A 20,120-nucleotide genomic window follows, 5' to 3' on the forward strand; every position below is an offset into this window, starting at 1 on the left:
GTGTGTCGAGCGCTGCCGACAAGAGTACGATTTGAGAGCAGTAAATGAGTTTGGGGAACTCGGTTAATCTAAAGCGATACTTAAGCCAAATGCAATTGAGCTGTTGTGTGGCAATGCCTAAATGACATTTACAATTGATGTCAGTTGCCGTATACTGACTCAATGCATTGCCCCGATACTTCTAAGATCTTCATTTTCAACATGTGATGGTAATATCTTCCTGCAGAAGAAGGATGTTTGGATGGGGTCATGAATTGCTTTAATTCTCACTGACCTATACCCTACATGCTTCAACAGGATTATTATAGGTCGCCTGAATAATTCAATGGTTAAAGATCTTTTTATTTATTTTTTTACTTTGTAGGCGATTTTTGATTAGGCAGTTCTAGCGGCAGCCGGGATGATAATTTCTCGAAATTCTACCTGCATTCGCCTTCAATTGACTCTTTGAAATCATGTGACAACTACTGGTAGAACACTGACCTTCGTATTCTCCCGGTGTTTTGTATAAACACGTTTCGTTATATACGTTTTATAATATTTTAGCGAATAATGGGGGCGCGTGTCCTGTTTGCTTAAACAGGACACGCACCCCCGTTAAATATCCTGCTTCACTTAAACAAGTAGAAAAAGAAACGTCAGTTTTCACTCAGCCCTGTGTATTTCTTTATGCATCCCTTGTTTATTACGTGCTTTGCTACTAATGTTCTTGGCATTGACTGACACGATATCAGTCATTGGTTTTTCTGCAAAGTAAACCCGCAATAATATATGATTGCGGGTTTACTTTGCAGGAAAATTATTACTTTATTATTATTATAATTCGTGACTAATTCTTTCTAGCTCAAAAATCTACAATGCTGCTTAAAAAGTTTCACAACAAACGCTGGCATTTCTTTTACCTTGTTTCATGTCACCATGCGGTGCATTCGTGAACACTGGAATGAATTTCAGCTGTTCATTAACCCTGTACTTTCTTTAGCGGACGGTTTTGTTCTAATGGAGATTAATATTTATAATGAAGATGTATGCCTATTTTCACTAGCAGCCTTCAAAAGCACCTTCTTTACTCGGGAGAAGGAGCGCGGTGGCGGTATCGCTCTTTCCTTAAAAGAAAGCTTATTTTTTTCGGAGGTGCCGTTTTCGGTTCGCTCATCGGAGTTTGTCGCACTGCGCATACAAACTCCTGCTTGTGACCTCTATTTACTCGCATTCTACAGACCGCCTTCTAGAAAACGTTCTGACTTCCTTCTCGACCTTCGCGAATACTTGCACGCGTTGCCGGATCGCGCTTCCATCTAATAGGAGACTTCAACATCGACCCACTGAAACCATCGAGGGCACATGTGTGCGAGCAGCTTACTATTTTGGCAGATCATGGAATCGAACCTGCAATTCAGGCCGCTACAAGTTAGGAATACGTAGGAGACATTCTCGCGATTTCGTGAATTGACCATATAAATTTAAGAGTACCATCAGCTGCAAAAAAAAAAAAAAAAAAAGCAGTTACATTGCAAAAGATTTCGGATCACTACTTTGTGGCTTGTGACGTAGTATTCCCCGGCGACCGGCCTTTCGGAGATCGAAACAAAGAGTGTAGAGTTGAAACAGCTGATCGTCATAGGTTCGACAACTCTATTTCAGCATATGATGGGCATAGGTTTCACAGATCTACAACACCATCCAACCTCTATCCCCGCTTTATTCAGATGTTCACGCAGTCCTCTAAAACCTAAAAAAAAAAAAAAAAAATTACAATTAAACGAAGATCTAGTATCCGCTGTTTAAACAATGACAATGTTTAGATTTACCTATAGGCACTCATGTTCGTAGGTGATGATTCAGCCTGGAGATCATCGGCGATGCGGAATCCATGGATCAATCTAAAATTGCGATGTACTAAGAATCTGAGGATAGTGTGAAAAACTTCCTGGGCGACATTCTGCACTGTGTTGGAGTATGAATATTAAACAAGCTGTGTATGAAAGTGTCACCCCCTTTCCCCTCCCTCCCTCAAAATATAATGTACGTTTGCCCCCACCGAGAAACAATTGTGCTGACATTCATTGGTATGTCAGACAAGGCCTAGAAAATGCATTTTGTTATCATTTAGCTACGTGTATGTCGTGTATGGTTATATTCAGTTACTGTATAGGGCATTGCTCTTTTGTATTTGTGTTTTATGTGTTCATTTCCATCTAGTGGGCCCGCACCAAGACCGCAAGGTTATTCCTGGGCACTATAATAAACATTGATTGATTGATTGATTATTATGTAAGCGATCTGTTTCCATGACCAACTGTGCATTGTTGGAGATTTTAATATTGACATCTTAAGATCTGCAAATGCACGGTGTGTAATTACTTAAACATTCTGGCAACACATGGGATTGAATGCACCACTAATAATCCAACGCGTAAAGAACTTCTTTTAGACATGCTAGTTTCGCCTTGTATCGACCATATTAACATTATAACGTCTGCACCCATCAATAAATCGGCAGTTGCTACGGACAAACTTGCTGACCACTACTTTGTTTCATGCCACTGTTCCAGCGATCCGTTATCATCGCAGAAATCTTCAGGTCATATTCAAGTAACACCTATAGACAACAGTTTATTTGACCAGTTAGTTTCAGCCTTTAACCAGAACAAATTTCTGGAGTACGTCAACTACAGTGACATGTCCCAAAAGTTAATTATTGTGTTTAGTCAGTTCTATAACACATCCCAGAATGTAGTTTACATAAAGAAGCGTAACCCGGATCATTTATGGTTAAATGCCAGTATTCTGGCAGCTATAGACGGTAAGAATATATTATGGTCACGCTGCCGTCGCTCCCCCAGCAATGTGCAATTGAAGTCAGATTTGAAATTCTGCCGAAATAAACGAAACGCAATGATTCGATCGGCAAAGCACAATTATGATTAAAAACAATTCACAAAATATCGTTCGGACGCACGTAAAACTAGGTTCCTAGGTGATGAGTTTCGTGGTCACAACGTTCATTATTTTATTGACGATTCACTAAAGCAAAATTTTAACAGTAACTTACGTCCTGTTGTGAAAAATTTCAATGCCATCTTTGCAACCTTTTTTGGTCAGGCGAGAGATTCGTCAACTCATATTAATAATGCCGTCATCTCTACCGCCTTCCTTGCACCACTCCAAAAAAGTGATCTGTTCTCCATAATATTCAGTTTTAAGCCACGCAAGTCAACCGGGATAGATGGGACTCGTCTCTCTCACCTGCGCAGAAACTATGGCAGTCTGAAAACGGTCCTTTTGATGTTGAACAGTTTTATTGAAGCTGAATTCAGCCTTGACGACCTTAAAACGTCAATAGTGTGTCCTTTATACAAAAGTGGTGCTAAAAATGATATCGAAAATCATCGACCTATTTCTATGCTGCCGATCATCGTTCAGATACTTGAAAATCACATATATATATCATATAATATATTTTATAGACAAATTTACGTACTGTCACCTACACAATTTGGACTTGTGCGGGGTACGGCACATAACGACTGCTTGAAGATTTCGCAGTCAAATTTTACTCTGCTGTAGAAGGGTATGCACTTGGGCTAGTTGGTGATCCATGTTTGTGCTTTCGCTTTTGTGCTCTGCTTTCGATTATAACGTTTTCACCCCAACTCTGTTCTTAGACCTGTCTAAAGCATTTGTCACTGTGAGTCACACGTTACTTTTAAGAAAACTTTATAGAAAAAGTTTCCGGAGCTCTTTTTTTTTTTTTTGAAAATTATTTTGGTAATCGCTCCCCGTTGGTGTCTGCCGGTGGTATCCAAACCTCTCGAACCACACTAAAAGAAGGTGTGCCACAGGTTCAATTCTATCACCCATTTTATTCGATATTTTTGTCAACAACATAAATGATTCTGTACCGGGATGTAAAATAGACCAGTGCGCAGACGACACTCTAATCATGTCGCAACACATTTATTACTTAGACTCCATCCCCCAATTGCAATGTTATGCGACTGCGCTAATGAACTGGTTTGAGAGGAATCTTACCTTGGTAAATGTAAAAAAAAAAAAAAAAAAAAAAAAAAAACTAAACTGGTATGCTTCTACAACCCACTCAAAACAGTCAAGCTCGGTTTTCTTTTTGTTTTTCACTCATCAGCTTGCACTCAGTGCAAATGAGTCCCTTTAGAATATACTGATAATGTTTAGTACCTTGAAATATTGTTTATAGAAGCCTGAAATGGCATGTTCATATACCTTATATATGCAAAAAAAAAAAAAACTGAGAAGCGCCAGCTGTCTTCTATATAGTTCTAAATGTTTTATGCCACTTTCCATCCGAAAATTAATAGCATATGCCCTTGCATATTGTGTCCTCCGTTACAGCATCACTGTTTTGGGGAACTGTCCAGTTTTCTGGAAAGTGAGAATAGACTCTCTAATAAAAGCAATCCTTAAGAGTGTTTCTTACACGCTACAAGTGCCGGAAGACACCACACCTTTCGATCTTCTTGAACTTCCTGCATTTTTGGAGCAATGAATTTAAAATAGTTTGCTCACCCTCTCGTGTCCTGCGTCATGTGCAGCCTTTCCGAATTCCTCATGTTCATACTCGCTACGGCGAGAGTACGCGCGCATATATGCTCCGCAGATTTTTTTTTAACTGCAACCTAAACTTCTGGCTCTTACTTCACTGCGAACAGTTAAAAACGTTCTCAGAAGTATCACTTTCTGACAAGATCTTCGACTGGTCATCGATGTATGGCCTGCATATATTCTTTTATTGTTTTTATATTTACATATTTATTTTTCTTAGTGTAGGTTGTTTTTATATTTACATATTTATTTTTCTTAGTGTAGGTTACACCTATGCAGCCTTGGGGTTCCGACACTTCACACTTGGACTCGACTATAGTCGCCTTTTCGTTTTATGCCTAATGCATAATTTTGCTTTGTTAAAAAGGCTCTCATTGCTTGTTCTTCTTTTAGTGACTTTTTTTAAGCTTGACGATGCATTTGCATACGGATTCGTATATCTGTGTGCGTGTGTGTGTGTTTGTGTGTCTAACTGTAGCGTAAGGTACCCGTGACATACTAATGACATCTGCATATAGTTGAGCTTCAGCTCGAACTTGGGCTCCAAGTTGCTAAGTTGCTACATTAAACTGTTATTTTAGGGTAGCGTCGCACAAGCCTGGTGCTAGCTTTGATGCGCCCGTTACGCAACCTCGCTTTGTGCTAGATGCAATAAAACTATTTATCACTATTAGTATTATTATTATTATTATACTAGTATTGTTGTTGTTCTTGTTGTCAAACATGCTCTGCACTGATGGCTTTTATATTATTGTATGGTGTTGGTTTTCATTAAACTATGCCAGCACCAAAACCATTAGGTTGTCCCTGGTCACTTATAATGATAAAGCCACACGGTCGGCTGGGGCTCCAGCCTTTTGCGGGAGCTCCAGCCGAACTCTCCCGCAGTCGATCCGCGGTCGGCGGTCCTGGGACCGTTCCGAGGGCTCGCGCTCGGGAGCCGTCACTTTAATAGGCCAGTGGTTCCGTAAGACCAAGAAGAGCGGGGTCAATAACTGTCCGCTCTGTCGGGCGGGACAGCTTCACCGCTCTCGGAAGTCAGCGGCCACCGCGAGGGCCATCATTCTGCTCCTGAACACGATGGATTAAATGAATCAACCCTGGTGGTGGTTAGGCGCCTGCGTCCTGCCCTCCTCCGCCTCCAACTCCGGCGGACATCGCTACAAAGTGCATCCTCATTGTCCACGTTGTTTTGATTTTTATTGAAGGCTTATAATATATATATATATATTATGTTCTCAAACAAATATTTAGTTAATTTTAAAAGAAGCAGTCTTTAATTGAAGGTGAACACTGTTACGTTCAAAGGCCTTCTCGTCTATGGTTTGTGTGTTGTTTGTTTTGGAACAGGGTCAAAGAGAAAAGCGGGTTTTGAGATATTTCCGACTTCGGATGTCTCAGACGCAGCCATGTGCCACTTATGGCTGGTAACCGGATTCTTATGGTAACCGGATCCTCGAGCGAGGGACGCCTTCCCCGACCGAGCCCGAACGAGCGAGGTGAGGGGAAGGGACCACCGAGCGTGGTGCCGATATACACTTGCCGTAAGCGTCTGGGAATTGGAGCACGGGGCAGGATTCCGGGAACTTGGTAGCGCGCGGGAGAAGAAAGGGGAGTCTACGTTGAGTATCGGAAGGGGCAGGACGCCACCAGGATTACCAGAGGCCTCGCGTGGTTCCTAAGATGTGTAACTTAGTTATAATATAATATGTAAATAAAATGCATATATATCAATTCGTAATCCTCACCCTGGGTGCCCCTGGTCTTCAGTTCAATCTCTGTCTGCCAAGGCCCAATCCGGGGTTGCCATCATCCATCTAGGTCAACCACAACCAGAAAAACCTCACGGCGCTTCGAATTTTTTAAATATATATATATATATATATATATATATATATATATATATATATATATATATATATATATATATATATATATATATATATATTGTGGGGAACGGGGAAAGAGGAGAATAAAGACGAACGGCAGCCGGGTGACGGGCGGGCGCGCGAGGCGGTCGGAGCTGGAACCCCGCCAGGACTGGTATTCGTTTTTGCTTTTTTTTTTTGTCTCCACATTTGGCGTTTTTACGTAGGGTCTGATAACACCCCCGCTGTGCGTCGGTGGATCTATTGCGCTTTGACTAACATTGACGACCTTTTCATTCGGTCTTTATATGTCACGTAACACGCGACCGATAACTCGCGCTCAAGACCAGGGACGAAATCCTGCCAGGGAGGGCCCTCCAATCAAACAAGACCCACCTACAGTTGGAGATGAACCCGATATTACGCCGTCAGGGTAAGCTTCTCCGCCAGATATTTCTCACCCTGAGTCGCGTGAAATTAATTGCGGAGAGGCGCCTCGCCCTGACACCGAGAGATGCCTCCCCTCATAGGCGCAGACTTCGGGGGGGGGGGGGGGGGGGGGCATTGAGGCTCGTCCCCCCCCCCCCCCCTTTGTGAGATTCGGAGGGGGGGGGGGGGAGGGCAGACCGAGCCCGGGCCATGATCCTTACTGAGACGTTGTTTACGTGCCATATAACAAGCTTCTAGTAGTGGCATGTAAACAAAATAACGCCCACGTTGCCCTTATTGACAAAATACATAAGAAATGGAATCCCAGCATCCATTCGTTAGCTTCAATCTCCAGTTCGGGCGAAAAGGTAACACGCAGCACCCCCCCCCCCCCCCCCCCCCCGGAGCACTTCTCAGCCTGCCCCCCCCCCCCCCCCCCCCTGGGAAAATGGAAAGTCTACGCCTCTGCCTCCCTTAACCCTAACGTCCCGCCCGTAGACACCCCTCAGTACCAACTTCCCCTGCCTTTTGCCGGAATGATTAGACTACTGCAAGAGCGCGAGGCCACATCTCGACCTCTCGTACAGCCATCCACAGATATGCCGCGATTGCGGCAAGAAATACCAAAAAACGCTGGATATGCCCACACAAAATCAGTCGCCGACTTTCTTTTAGAGCTTCGGGACTATCAAGCGCCATCCGATATATCCGAGATATCGCTCCTGGCTCGTGTCCTCGCGGTCGCATTGACAGGCAGAGTGGCGCAGGAGACAGCGGTCGTTCTTGAACTTCGACGACTTTGCAGAACGCTTCAGAGGTGAGTTTTTACCACCCGATTACGCTGCATGTATCCGGGACGAACTTCGGGCACGGACCCAACACAGAGATGAATAAATAGTTGAATTTCTGCGCGCCCTACAGACGCTCCACAACAGAGCCGCACCGAGCGCTTCGCCAGCCGAAAGGGTTGCACATGCCATCCGACAAAGCCATCCGCAGTTTCACCCTTACTTGCGAGGTCGCAGCTTTCAAACTTAGACGCTGTGGCCCGCGCAGCCAGCCGGATTCAGGCTGACATTATGGCTGAGCTCAATTATAGACCACCTCCCCAACCCGAGGACTCTTTGGAACCCTCATGCGCCTGGTCCGGCAGGACGCCCTACCGGTGTGCTGCAGATGACCAATCTCAGTATCCCCGACACCACCCTGGAATGACGCCACGCGCGTTCGATCCCCACGCGCACGCTCTGACACAAGACACCCTTTCTCTTCCCGGTGGCCGAGCATTAGTACAGAGGCTCGGTGCTCGGCAGCCAGAGGCGCAGTATGATACACGGAGATCAATCATGGACCGTGACACAACTAATTGCACAGCTGCCATGATGGTATCTGCCTTCGAAGCAGATACCATCATCTCGTTGTTTTCAAGGTGGTGGCGTAGGCCATTTCCGCCGAAACTGCCCGTCTTTTGCTACAGCCTTCAAGTCGGGAAACGAGGTAACCCGGCGATGATGAGGGCTTGCCAGTCGCCGGCGAATTTATTACCCAGCCCACAAGACTCCCGCGCCATTTGGACCTCACGGTTCCGTGAGACAGCCCTGGTTACACGAGCAGACCCAACCCTTGACCCGCCTTCCCACGATGGCACGGTCATAAGGGCAAACCGGGTGAATCAAAACGTGTCCGATGACCAGGCTTTAAAAAGCCAAGGGTTTCTCAGAGACATGGAGGTGCCGGACGAGGCGCCTCCCGTGGCGCCTCCCGACGTGTCCATGGATCCCACTGCAGCAAGCAGTGGTTCTCCCCCAGACGTTCCCAGAGTCTCTCATCATGCAATCGCAAAGCTGAGTATCTCATCGGAATTGAATAACCGTTGTAGGACTAAGACAGCACGTACAGTACGGGACGATGGCCCGCGACAGGTCAAACACCATTCCCGTTGCAGTAGTGAGCGGACAAGACAAGCCGGTCAATGGGTTGCCTGTTTCATCGCGATGATGATGGCACTACAAACATGATTTAGCGTCGGGCGGGGGAGGGCAATACCACCTAGAACACAAGGCCTGCGCGTTTCCTCCTCTAAACGTCATCACTAGTAGATCCCCTCAGCGCCCCCTAGCTAGCCCGGATGAGCAACATCGTCTGCTACATCGTCTGCTCCATCGCCTGCTTCGGTGGTTTGTGTAACAGATAATGAAACAGATGCTCACGTCGAGTGTCTCTTGCAAATAGCATACGATGAAGTTAGACGTTCGCGTGGAGCGTCAAATGCATGAGCAAAATTGTCTTACTGCTGCGCGAAGGGCTGAAAAGCCCTTCGTTGGACGCTGGACGCTGACACTGGACGCCATTTTCGAGGGCGCTGTTTATACCTCGAGTAGCTGCTTCGAAGCGTTCTGCCGCAGAACGAGCGCGCGCGCTAGAAATGCGCGTCTCAAAGCCAGCAGCGCGTGCTAGCTCGCGCTCCTGGCCGAGGGAGCGTTCGCGTGCACGTCGCAAATGCACTGGAAGCTCGCTATCAGCTCGCGCTCAGCAGTCACGCACACAGCTGCGGCCGCAAGTGAATGCGACGTAGTTGCGACACGGCCCCATAGCACGGTCCCTACTCTCGTCAAGCTTCGGGGTGTTTGCCGCTTGGGGCGGGTCGGGGATCTACTAACGAAACGTCATGCGCAGGCCTTGTCTTCTAGGTGGTATTGGTGAGGGGCTGTCACCGGCAGTAACATGGAAGAAAAAATTCGCGCCAAACTGCCTCGGGCATTTTCTTTTTTTGTACAAATATCGATTTCGTTCCATCTCTTGATGCGACGCGACGAACCGAAAACGATTCCATGGAACCTTACGCCATAGTTTACTTTGCAGGGCAACAATTACAGCCCTTTTAGATACGGGTGCCAAAATATATTTTTTTTTTTAGACTTTGTGAAACAATTGTGTAAAGACTGTAGTATATCTATGCGATCCTCACAGAAAAAGTTGCGCATGGCATCAAACGAAGTAATATCCGCTAGCGAGGGAGATGTCTGCATTACCTTACTTACCTGCCAGGTCTCGCTTGTGGCATCATTCTTGAGGAGGGATTTTATAACCAGAGAGGGCATCATCCTAGACCTCGCAATGGGAGAATGCCGGAATGGCTGGAACTCAACCCCTTTAAGTTTTTCGGTGACACCTCAGACAATACCAGAGCGTCTCACACGGGGCGAAGCACGCCGTTCTGAACAAAATGCAGACGTTTCGCTGATCACCGACGTAGGACAAAATATACGTGTAGCCTTGAGTTCATTCTCTCGGACAGATAATCAGCCCGTCCGGTGCTGTAATTCCTTTCTTTTTTTCTATCGTAGGCTGCCTCCCCCGTCACGCCAATTCTATTTTTTTTACAATTCGCGTCAAATAACATTTGCCGGTTACAGCCTTTCCAGTGCGCCATTTTGTTTAATAATATTATTTTACAGATACGGCAAAAACGAACTGTCGTGACTGTAGTTATCTCAAGCGTTCATATCCGGTTGGAGGATAATTTCATGCCTCGTGGACCAGGCTACGTACGATGGATTAACCCATCAATCTTTGAATTAAAACTTTTTTTTCCCCTGAAAGAGTTCTCTTTTATTTACGAAAATTAAGTATTTTTAAATGACCGTCTTTTTTTTTACGCTTCAGCGTTTTTTTCCTTTAGTTGGGTTACACCTAAGTAGGGCGGGCATAGCTGAATTGGCAAACTATTTCAAAGATGTTCCAGTTGCCCACTTGCTTTCGAAGTGTCCGTTCAAACCTAGGTCCCTTGAATTTGACGATGTTGCCTAAAGAAAGATGGAACCTAGTGGGCAGGTTTCGGAGGGAGTTCCTCTTTTGTAGGGCACTCCTTTAGATTCTGTTCTATCATCGTTGCCAGAGTCCTTTCCATAACTTTTGAGACAAGGGCACTTCCTTAGATCATGTTCTATCATCGTTGCCAGAGTATTTCGCATAACCTTTGAGACAAAGTGTAAGCAATGGCTCCGCACGAAATAAATACCCCTTGGGGGGTCGTTTAAGACGCGACTCCACAAAGTAAACGTAGACGTTCGTCGGATTCAAATGGACTCCCACCGGCTTCTCTCTAACCCTTCTTTAATCTTCGCGTATGTTTTTATAAATTAATTCGATTTGAATCCCATAAACTATTTTTGCAAAACTGTCGCACAAAAAAAAAAAGGTTCCAAAAGGTTTTTATAACACGTATACAACTCTAACCATAGAGTTGTCACATGTTACTGTACAAACATGGGGTTGCGCCATTCTTAATTTTAGAATGTCTTTACTTGACATTATCATACAGCAGTTAATCGAAAACATTCGTGCTTTAGAGTCTCGGATCGATAATATGTTAAAAACGTTCTCTGGTCAACCCTTAATAATTTTAAAAGAATTGCAGCATTACATACATAAAAAAAAGCGAGAAGTAACTAACACTACACAACGTAAGGCACTTAGAGATAATCTGCTCTTGGATTTTTTCTCGCCCTGAATAAAGAAATAGAAAAACTTTTTTTTACACCTAAGTAAGAGAACACAGTATACTAACACAAGCAACTCGGAACATTCTACAGATATTGGTGTAGAAAATCAGAAATATTTAATTACTCTTCCTATCTACTTTCTAAACACGAAGAGTTAGTTCTCAAGAATGGATTAAAGTTTTGCCCAACTCCTCGCAACAACAGTGAAGATTTCAAATTACACAAAGAATTAAATGAATTTGCACTGCAATTGCACTGTAAGGTTGTTTTTTTTTTTTTTTTTTTTAAGAAGCTCCTTATAAAGAGCCTTTATATAAACACAAATCCTTTTGGATTCCTCCTTTGAATAAGCAAAATGATAATGTCATTAAATGCATGGAGGCGGTCCAAAAATATATTTTATCGCCTTATGAAAAACAGAGACCACTTAAAAATAATTTAACTGATAAAGATAGACATTGCATAGGAAACCTCACAGGTGACAGAGATATCATAATAGCTCAGGCTGACAAAGGAGGAGGTATATGTAGAGTTAACGCAGCCGACTATATATCGGAAGCAATTAAACAACTGAACGATACTAAGTTCTATAAGAAAAGCTAGACTATGATCTAATGCTTAAGTTTCAAAAGACAATAAAAAAACAATTAAACTCCCATGCAGATAAAATAATATAGTATAAAATATTTTTGGTTGTGGGTATTACGGCCCTCAATGCGCGAAGGAACTCGCGCTCGGCGCCCGGCGCGAAACGTACGCGCGAGCCACGCTAAAAGTTCGGGCTCAGGCAGTGCGCTCGCCGCAAGGGAACAGCAAAGGTGTGTGGTCTGAGTTTTGCCTCGTTGGTCCTTCTTTCGGGTGAGCAGTAGCACCGAACCCTACAAGATATATCATTCAAGAAAATCCCAGACCAGGGGGGCTAAGCTCGTCTTCGGCGAGAATCTCTCCGATGCGACGTAACGGGGGAGGGGAGGAGCTTCTTTTGACTCCGCCCTGGCGAGTTTTCCACTGCTTCTTTTAACATTTCCGACCTCCCCTGAGGGGGCGACTTCCCGAGCGTATTTCCAATTTTCCCCTACGCTCCGCAGTGAAGGGTTTAATTTGATTTAAATCGTAAAGGACAAATAAAAATCGGCAACAGCATGGATGCTAATTATCAATGCCTGTAGGTAATGATAAATTGTGTTCCCGGCTCCAGATTGTAGTAAAAACACGTGTTTATATGAATCACCGCGAGCATGCTGTTCGTCTATGAGCGAACGCGGGCGAATAGAACACCATTGACGACGGCCAAGAAAGTGCGAAACAACCTTAAAGGCTGCAGCCTCGAGCTTCTGCTGCTCAACAAGAGCACTTGTATTCATTTATGCGCTACCACCCGCAAATTACACGCGCCGCGAGTGATTTCACAGGGGGAGTAGCGCGCGACGGCAAAGAAAAGCTGTTGAAACAGCTGACGGCTGAGCTGAACGCCATCGGACCAGCCACCGAGTCGCCGGCCTGGTGGCGACATTATTGGACTGACAAAGTGTCGTAGGTCAAGAGCAAGGCAGTAGATTTTCACCACCAGAGCAGTGGGTGAATAGCGGTGACCCTTGACCCTTGACGTGTAGCTTGCATGTGCGCGTCAATGTTCAGGAAAGCCGGCCTTACGGGTGCACCACCACCACACTCACCCGAGTCGCCACCAACAGTTTCGGTTGGCGAGGTTCCAGGTGCAAGTGGCGCATCCAGTAAGTTGCTCAATATAGTAAGCAATGTTGTCTGTGTTTCAATTGATATATGTCCTTCATTATATGAACAAATATAAACAGGACCCCAAGCTGCAGCACTGCAGCTTCCGGGCATTCGTCACCTGGAAAGGTGGGCGCGACCGACACATTCGGCAAGTTGCTCACTATAGCAAGCATTGCTATCAGTGTTTCAAATCTTATATCTCCTGCCTATGAGAACAAATTTAAAGAGGATTCTAAAATAAGACAAATGCACGGCTTATTACTTACATTCAGACTCGAGTAGTGACAATACACAGGTCCACAAGATAACTCCATGGAAGAGCAATATGTGGGCCACATTAAGAGTGCTGCGTGAAAATACTAAGGAAATGTGCAATGGAAAGTATGAGATTCCTGAAAAAGTGTTGTGTCGGCACATGTTCAGTTAGAAGAGAAAAATTCACAGAGGATACGAAGCGTATGGCAAGCCTCAACGTTCCGAATTGTTGCACACGCGTCATCCTTGACTGCCGTGCACGGGTGTGCTTGGAGATGCAGCCGACACGGCTGGTCAGCTCACTCAGTTGGGTGGCCACTTTAAGTAACCTTCTGAATAATTTGCACACATTTTAAAAGCAGCACCTGTACATGTACTGTGAAACGTGCACATTCTGGGCGTATTATTGTATTTATTAGGTGTTTCTAATACTTTTTGAGATAGCACATGAAGCTTGGCAGAGAGTTCTCGCTCGCTGCTGTACCGGCTGTCTCGTTCACCTCATGCTTTGCTTACAATTGTTTTCGCCCTTAGTTCCCAGCTTGTGGCGGACGCCGTGGTGTTTGCACAGTGTACTGTGCAAGCACCACGGCGTCGGAAGAGGAAGGGGTCCCACGATGCTGCCGAAGAATATCTCGAAGACCAACTACGCCTATTGGACCTCGCAGAGTTGAGGGCTGCTGCTTCGGAGCGGGTATAGGACCTATTTCCTCAAGTGGTATTGCCTCGGTGGCCGATGTCATCTCACATGTCTTGGTGCATGTGCATGTACCAATATTTGTTAGTGCATGCCTTCGCTGTCTCCTATCCTTTCAGCAGGACGGTTATGGCGAGAAAAATTTAGAAAAAATAACAGCTATTACAATTTTGTCTTCCTGGTATCTTCCTGACCAAGGAAGATTACAAATTGACTCGAGAAAGATAGATGTTATATATATAGCAATACCCGGCCCAAGACTTCCCTTCGACAATCAAAAAGAGGGGGAGGAGGGGGCGCCTTAGAGTTATCTCGGAATCAGTGTTTTCATCGTTTATGTCTCGACAGTAAATCCCAGAAAGTCGAAGCATTCGGTAGAACGATATAATAAGCAAAGCAAGTATGAAATTTTCAGATTATGGGGTGCCTCCAATTTATACATTTTTTAGGTCATCTTATTACAGAATGATGGCTCTGATTGCTGCGAGTTGCATGATGAACTGGTAATAAAGTGATATACATTCTGATATTAATTAAATTGCGCATGTCGTTGAACAACATATCAAGAAAAAGATGTTCGGGCAATCGGAAACAGCAGCAGGCCTTACTTGTCTTGGGGACATGTCTAAAATATGTGAAGTACCGAGTGTCGAAAAAGGTTGATGGTGACAAATAGGCAACTTCTTGTGAGCCGAGTTACCTTATGCACCTCTTATCAATCCAGCAAGTGGTATCGGTGCTAACCGAAATGAGACGGCAAGGCAGCGCTACGGAACGGCAAGCCGCAGCTATGGAAGAGCAGGCTGCAGCCATGCAGGTGCCCAGAGTACTCTTGCTGCTTGTGGCCAGGTTGGCCACTAGACTCCAGCGCGTCGTCCTTGTGCCGGGCAGGCCCCAAACACCACCGCAGCGGGACTAAAAGATTTCTGCCCCTTTTTTTATAAAATGTTGCAGAGTTTGTAGTCCGGCATAATTATTTTGGGACAACGTATACAGTCGCCGATTTATTTTTCGGACTTTGCAGTGATTGAAACAACGTCCGAATAACAGAGCAGTCCGAAAAATCAGCAAATTGAAAACCTGCTTTTATTACGTCTAAACGGGCGATCTCCTCGACGCTAAGCCTATTCCCACAGTTCATCGCCGACGGACGAACTACTCTAAAAGAACTCGCCGAAGTTCTCGCTATGCACTGGACATCAGGGTCATGAATTTCATTCCGCGATAGTATTGATAAAAGGTGCCGTTTCCACGGGACGACTGACAGAGGCTCCGTGATCGAATTTGGCTACGCACTCGCACTCTTAGCCTCTGTACCCCGCAGAAAAGCGCGCTTGGCGAGGCAGCTGTGGCTCAGTTTAATCTGAAATAAAATGATTGGACACTTGTTCTTTTTCCACATTTCTTTCCAGGAGCATGGTTGCGCTATGAACACAAGGAATTCTACGGCTCTAGCAAATTTAACCAAGATCATGCGCAGTGTTCACTCGAAAACGTAACGCACAACTAAATTCGGTCCCAGCTGGTCATTTTTAGCATACGCTATAAAAAATCTTTATTTTACATGCCCTATACTATTGCGTATTGCGTAGTTAAGATCCAGCAACGCTATACTAAAACTGTCTATTATCTCTAGCGTTCCTTCCCGGGAGGGGGATATTTTTAGGCCCCGTGGACCAGGCTACCTCCGATGGATTAACGAAAAAATCTTTGAATTAAACTTTTTCCCCCCCTGATGGAGTTCTCTTTTATTTACGAAAATGTAGTATTTTTAACTCACCGTTCTTTTTTTTTTTTTTTTTTTTTTGAGACCCCTCAGCGTTTTTTGTCTTTCGTTGGGTTACACCTAAGTAGGGAGGGTATAGCTGAATCGGCCAACCATTTCAAAGGTTTTTTAGTTATCCACTTGCTTTGGAAATGACCCTTTACACCTAGGTCCCCTGAATTTGAAGATGTTGCCCAAAGAAAAAGGGTACCTAGTGGGCAGGTTTCAGGGGGTGTTCCTCTTTCGGTGGGCACGTCTTCAGATTCTGTTCTATTATCGTTGCCGGAGTCGTTCCCACAACTTTCACGGCAAAGTGTGAGCGATGGCTTTGCACGAAATAGAAATCCCTTAGCCGGTCGTTTTCGACGCGCCCCACAAAATAAACGTCGACGTTCGTCGGATTAAAAATGAACTCCCACAGGCTTTTCTCTAACCCTTTTTTAATCTTCGCGTTTCTTTTGATAAATTAATTCGTTTTGAATCCTATAAACTATTTTTGCAAAACTGCCGCACACAAAAAAAAGGTTCCAAAGGGTTTTTATAGCACATATACAGCTCCAACTATATAGTTGTCCCATGTCAATTGTGCAAACATGGAATTGCACCATTTTTAATTTTAAAATGTCTTTACTGGACATTACCATACAGCAGTCAATCGAAAACATTCGTGCTTTTGAGTCCCAGATCAATAATATTTAAAAAAAAACTTCCCCTGGTTTGCCCTTAATAATAAAATAATTGCAGCATTACATACATAAAAAGGAGCGCGAAGTAACTAATACTAAACGACGTAAGGCACTTAGAGATGATGTGCTTTTGGATTTTTTTCTCGCCTTTAATAGAAAAATGGAAAAACTTTTTTTCATGCCTAATTAATAGAACACAGCATGATAACACATGTAACTCAGAACATTCTATAGATATGGGTTGGAGAAAAGTCCGAAATATTCAATCATTCTTCATATGTAATTTCTAAACACGAAGAGTTAGTTCTCAATAAGGGATTAAAGTTTTGCCCGACTCCTCGCAACAATACTGATGATTTCGACTTGCACAAAGGATTAAATGAATTTGCACGGCAATCGCACTGTAAGGTTGTTTTTTTTTTTTTGTTGTTTTTTTCAAAGGAGCTGCTTATCAAGAGCCTTTATTTAAACACAAATCCTATTAGATTCCACCGTTGAATAAACAAAATGTTAATGTAATAAAATACATAAAAGCGGTCCAGAAAGATGTTTTATCGGCTTATAAAAAACAGAGACCCCTTAAAATAATTCAAGCTATAAAGATCTACAATGCTTAAAAAACCTCACTGATAACAGAGATATCATAATAGCCCAGGCTGACAAAGGTGGAGGTATATGTATAGTTAACACAGCCGACTCTACATCGGAAGCAAATAAACAACAACGATACTAAGTACTATAAAAAATATATATATTATGATCCAACACTTAAGTTTCGAGAGACAATAAAAAACCAATTAAACTACCTAGTAGATAATAATAAAATAGAAAAAAAAACATTTGTAGGTATCTCAGTCAAGAAAATCTGAGACCAGGACAGTTCTATATGTTAATGAAAGTACACAAGCAAAATCACCCAGTTAGACCAATTATTTCTGGAATAGGTACAAATACAGATAACATTTCAGACTTTATTGACGAACAAATTAAAATTACTGCCAGCCGGTGCCCCGTCCTATGTAAAAAACTCCTCCCATTTTCTCAATTTGATTAAGGGCATCCAAGTAGGTTTTAGGGCTTATAGCCTTGCTGGTTACAATGGACGCAGTGTCTCTTTACACTAATATACCGCATGATGAAGGTGTCCAAGCAGTTCTGAATATTGCTAACGAAAACCACCTCACTTTTAGTAAAAGCGTCTCAAATAATTTTTATGCACTTAGCTTTAGAGCTTAATAACTTCACATCTATGAATAAGCACTATTTACAAATACATGGCGCAGCAATGGGATCACGTTTCTCTCGCTCCTATGCAACTATATATATGATGTCTTTAGAGAAGCGGCTACTTAACTCCTTTCCGCATAAACCCCTTTATTATAAACGTTTCCTCGACGACATATTTATAATTTGGAATAACGGGGAAGATGAACTTTTGGAGTTTATTAATTTTGCAAATAATGTTAATCCACATATTAAATTTACATATAAATACTCCGATACAGAAATAGAGTTTCTAGATATTAAGACAAGACTTACTGAAAATGGTTTGAAAACAACCTTATATTGAAAACCAACAGATAGACGTCAATTTCTACATTATAAAAGCCTTCATCCAGTAGAAAACAAAAAATGTATACCATACAGCCAAATGGTACGTTTAAGACGCTTATGCTCAGAAGATAAGGATTTTGATATAAAAGGTAGAGCACTAGGAGAGGATTTCATTGACCGTGGATACCCCTTACTGCTAATAAATAATTCAATATCAAAAAGTCAAGCGATCTCTCCAAACGCGTTTTTAGTAGAGAGACCGAAAAGAAAAAAACCATGAATTACGACTAATCTTACCTTACTATACTCTGCGACAACTTTTCTTGGCAATGCAGTGGAAGGTACAGGCCCGCGTCCCCTCTCCCATTTTGAGTTTACGCAGGCACTCCTCCTCCCCCATTTCCGGGGAGAGGAGGAGAGCCCGCGCACACTCAAAATGGGAGAGGGGACGTGGGCCTGTACCTTCCACTGCATTGCCAAGAAAAGTTGTGGCGGAGTATAGTCAAAAACTTCCAAACATAAACAATATTCTTAGACGACACATGAATATTTTACACATGAACACTGCTTTAAAGGCTGTTATCCCTCGACCACCTGGTACAGCGTTTAAGAGACCACGTAATTTATAGAATTTTGTTAGACAGTCCCGAAACTCCATCGGACGTAACCTGGTCCCTCTTGGTTGCATAAAATGCAATAATAACCAGTGCAGTTTATGTGTGGATATAAATATAGCTAACTCTATTCGGAACACAGCAAATAACTTTAACTGGAAAATAAATGGTACCTTTGACTGTAATTCGGAAAATGTTATTTATTTAATTCAATGTAAAAAATGCATCATTCAATACATAAGAGAAACTAAAACAAGCAGAAGAAAACGCATGAATCTACATAAAAGACACATACGTACGTAAACACGTTGCCGGACCAGTTTCTCGTCACATAAACTCCGCAGGATATAACGGACTTTCTGATTTTAATTTTATTATACTCAAGGGGGCTTTCGAACAACCAGAGGTCGAAAAAATAAAGAATCTGAATTTGTTTATAAAGTTAATACTTTAGAACCGAAGGGCCTTAACAGTTCGAAAGGGTCATTGCCGTCTTTTTTTTATGGGCATTTAATTTAGATCTTCTAATCGGTGCCGCACTGCTGCTTTTTTTTTTCTGGCTTCATCGTTTAATGTGACACGAGCAAATGCTTAACATTATGCCTCTCATTGGCTTCACATGACAGCAGGTATAATTGGCTTATGTCCAACCACATATCCCAATAACTGGTTTCGTGATAATAATGGCGTTAATATTATTATATTTAATTACTTCAATACTATTTACTGCTTTTTTATCGGGATATATTAAACTTTTAGGCGAGAATTCAGTTGAGTAGAAACCCGATAAACGGTAAGCATTTACCCAATTACTTCTTCTTTTCGGACGTTTTTTTTTTTTTTGATTGGAAGAAAAGGAAAACGAAGCGTTCTTGTTTGGACTGACGAAGAGCCTACCAGGCTCGAAACGTATCCGTTACACAACTTTTTGGCGACTTTCTCCTCGATTCGGAAGACCATCTGCTTAAGGGCAAGTATATTTTGAAATATATATATATATATATATATATATATATATATATATATATATGATATTTGCATATAAAAGAATAAAGATCGTCGTCGCTCTCGGGGGCTAGCCGGTGCTCAGGAGATGAGCGCGTGGCGAGAACGACCCTGAACACCATCGAAGGCGGTTGTCTCTTCTTGGATACCGCCATTCTGGCGCCCAACGTGAGGCCCAAACCAACGACCCTGAGATTAAGAGTCTCATGTTCTACCGACTCAGCTAGCCGGGGAACCTGATAGTATTAGCACCAGAAAAAGGATGGAACAGCCCACCTGTGTGTAGACTATCGACTCCTCAACGCCGTAACAAAAAGAGATAGATACCCTTACCCATCTATTTCATTTGTATCTAGGCAATGGAATTGGCGGACATTTTCACCTCTCTAGATTCTTGCAGAGTATTTTTCCAGATCCCTGT

This window comes from Ixodes scapularis, unplaced genomic scaffold (assembly GCF_016920785.2).
Source record: "Ixodes scapularis isolate PalLabHiFi unplaced genomic scaffold, ASM1692078v2 PGA_scaffold2__306_contigs__length_199485367, whole genome shotgun sequence".
In the NCBI taxonomy this organism is placed as follows: Eukaryota; Metazoa; Arthropoda; class Arachnida; order Ixodida; family Ixodidae; genus Ixodes; species Ixodes scapularis.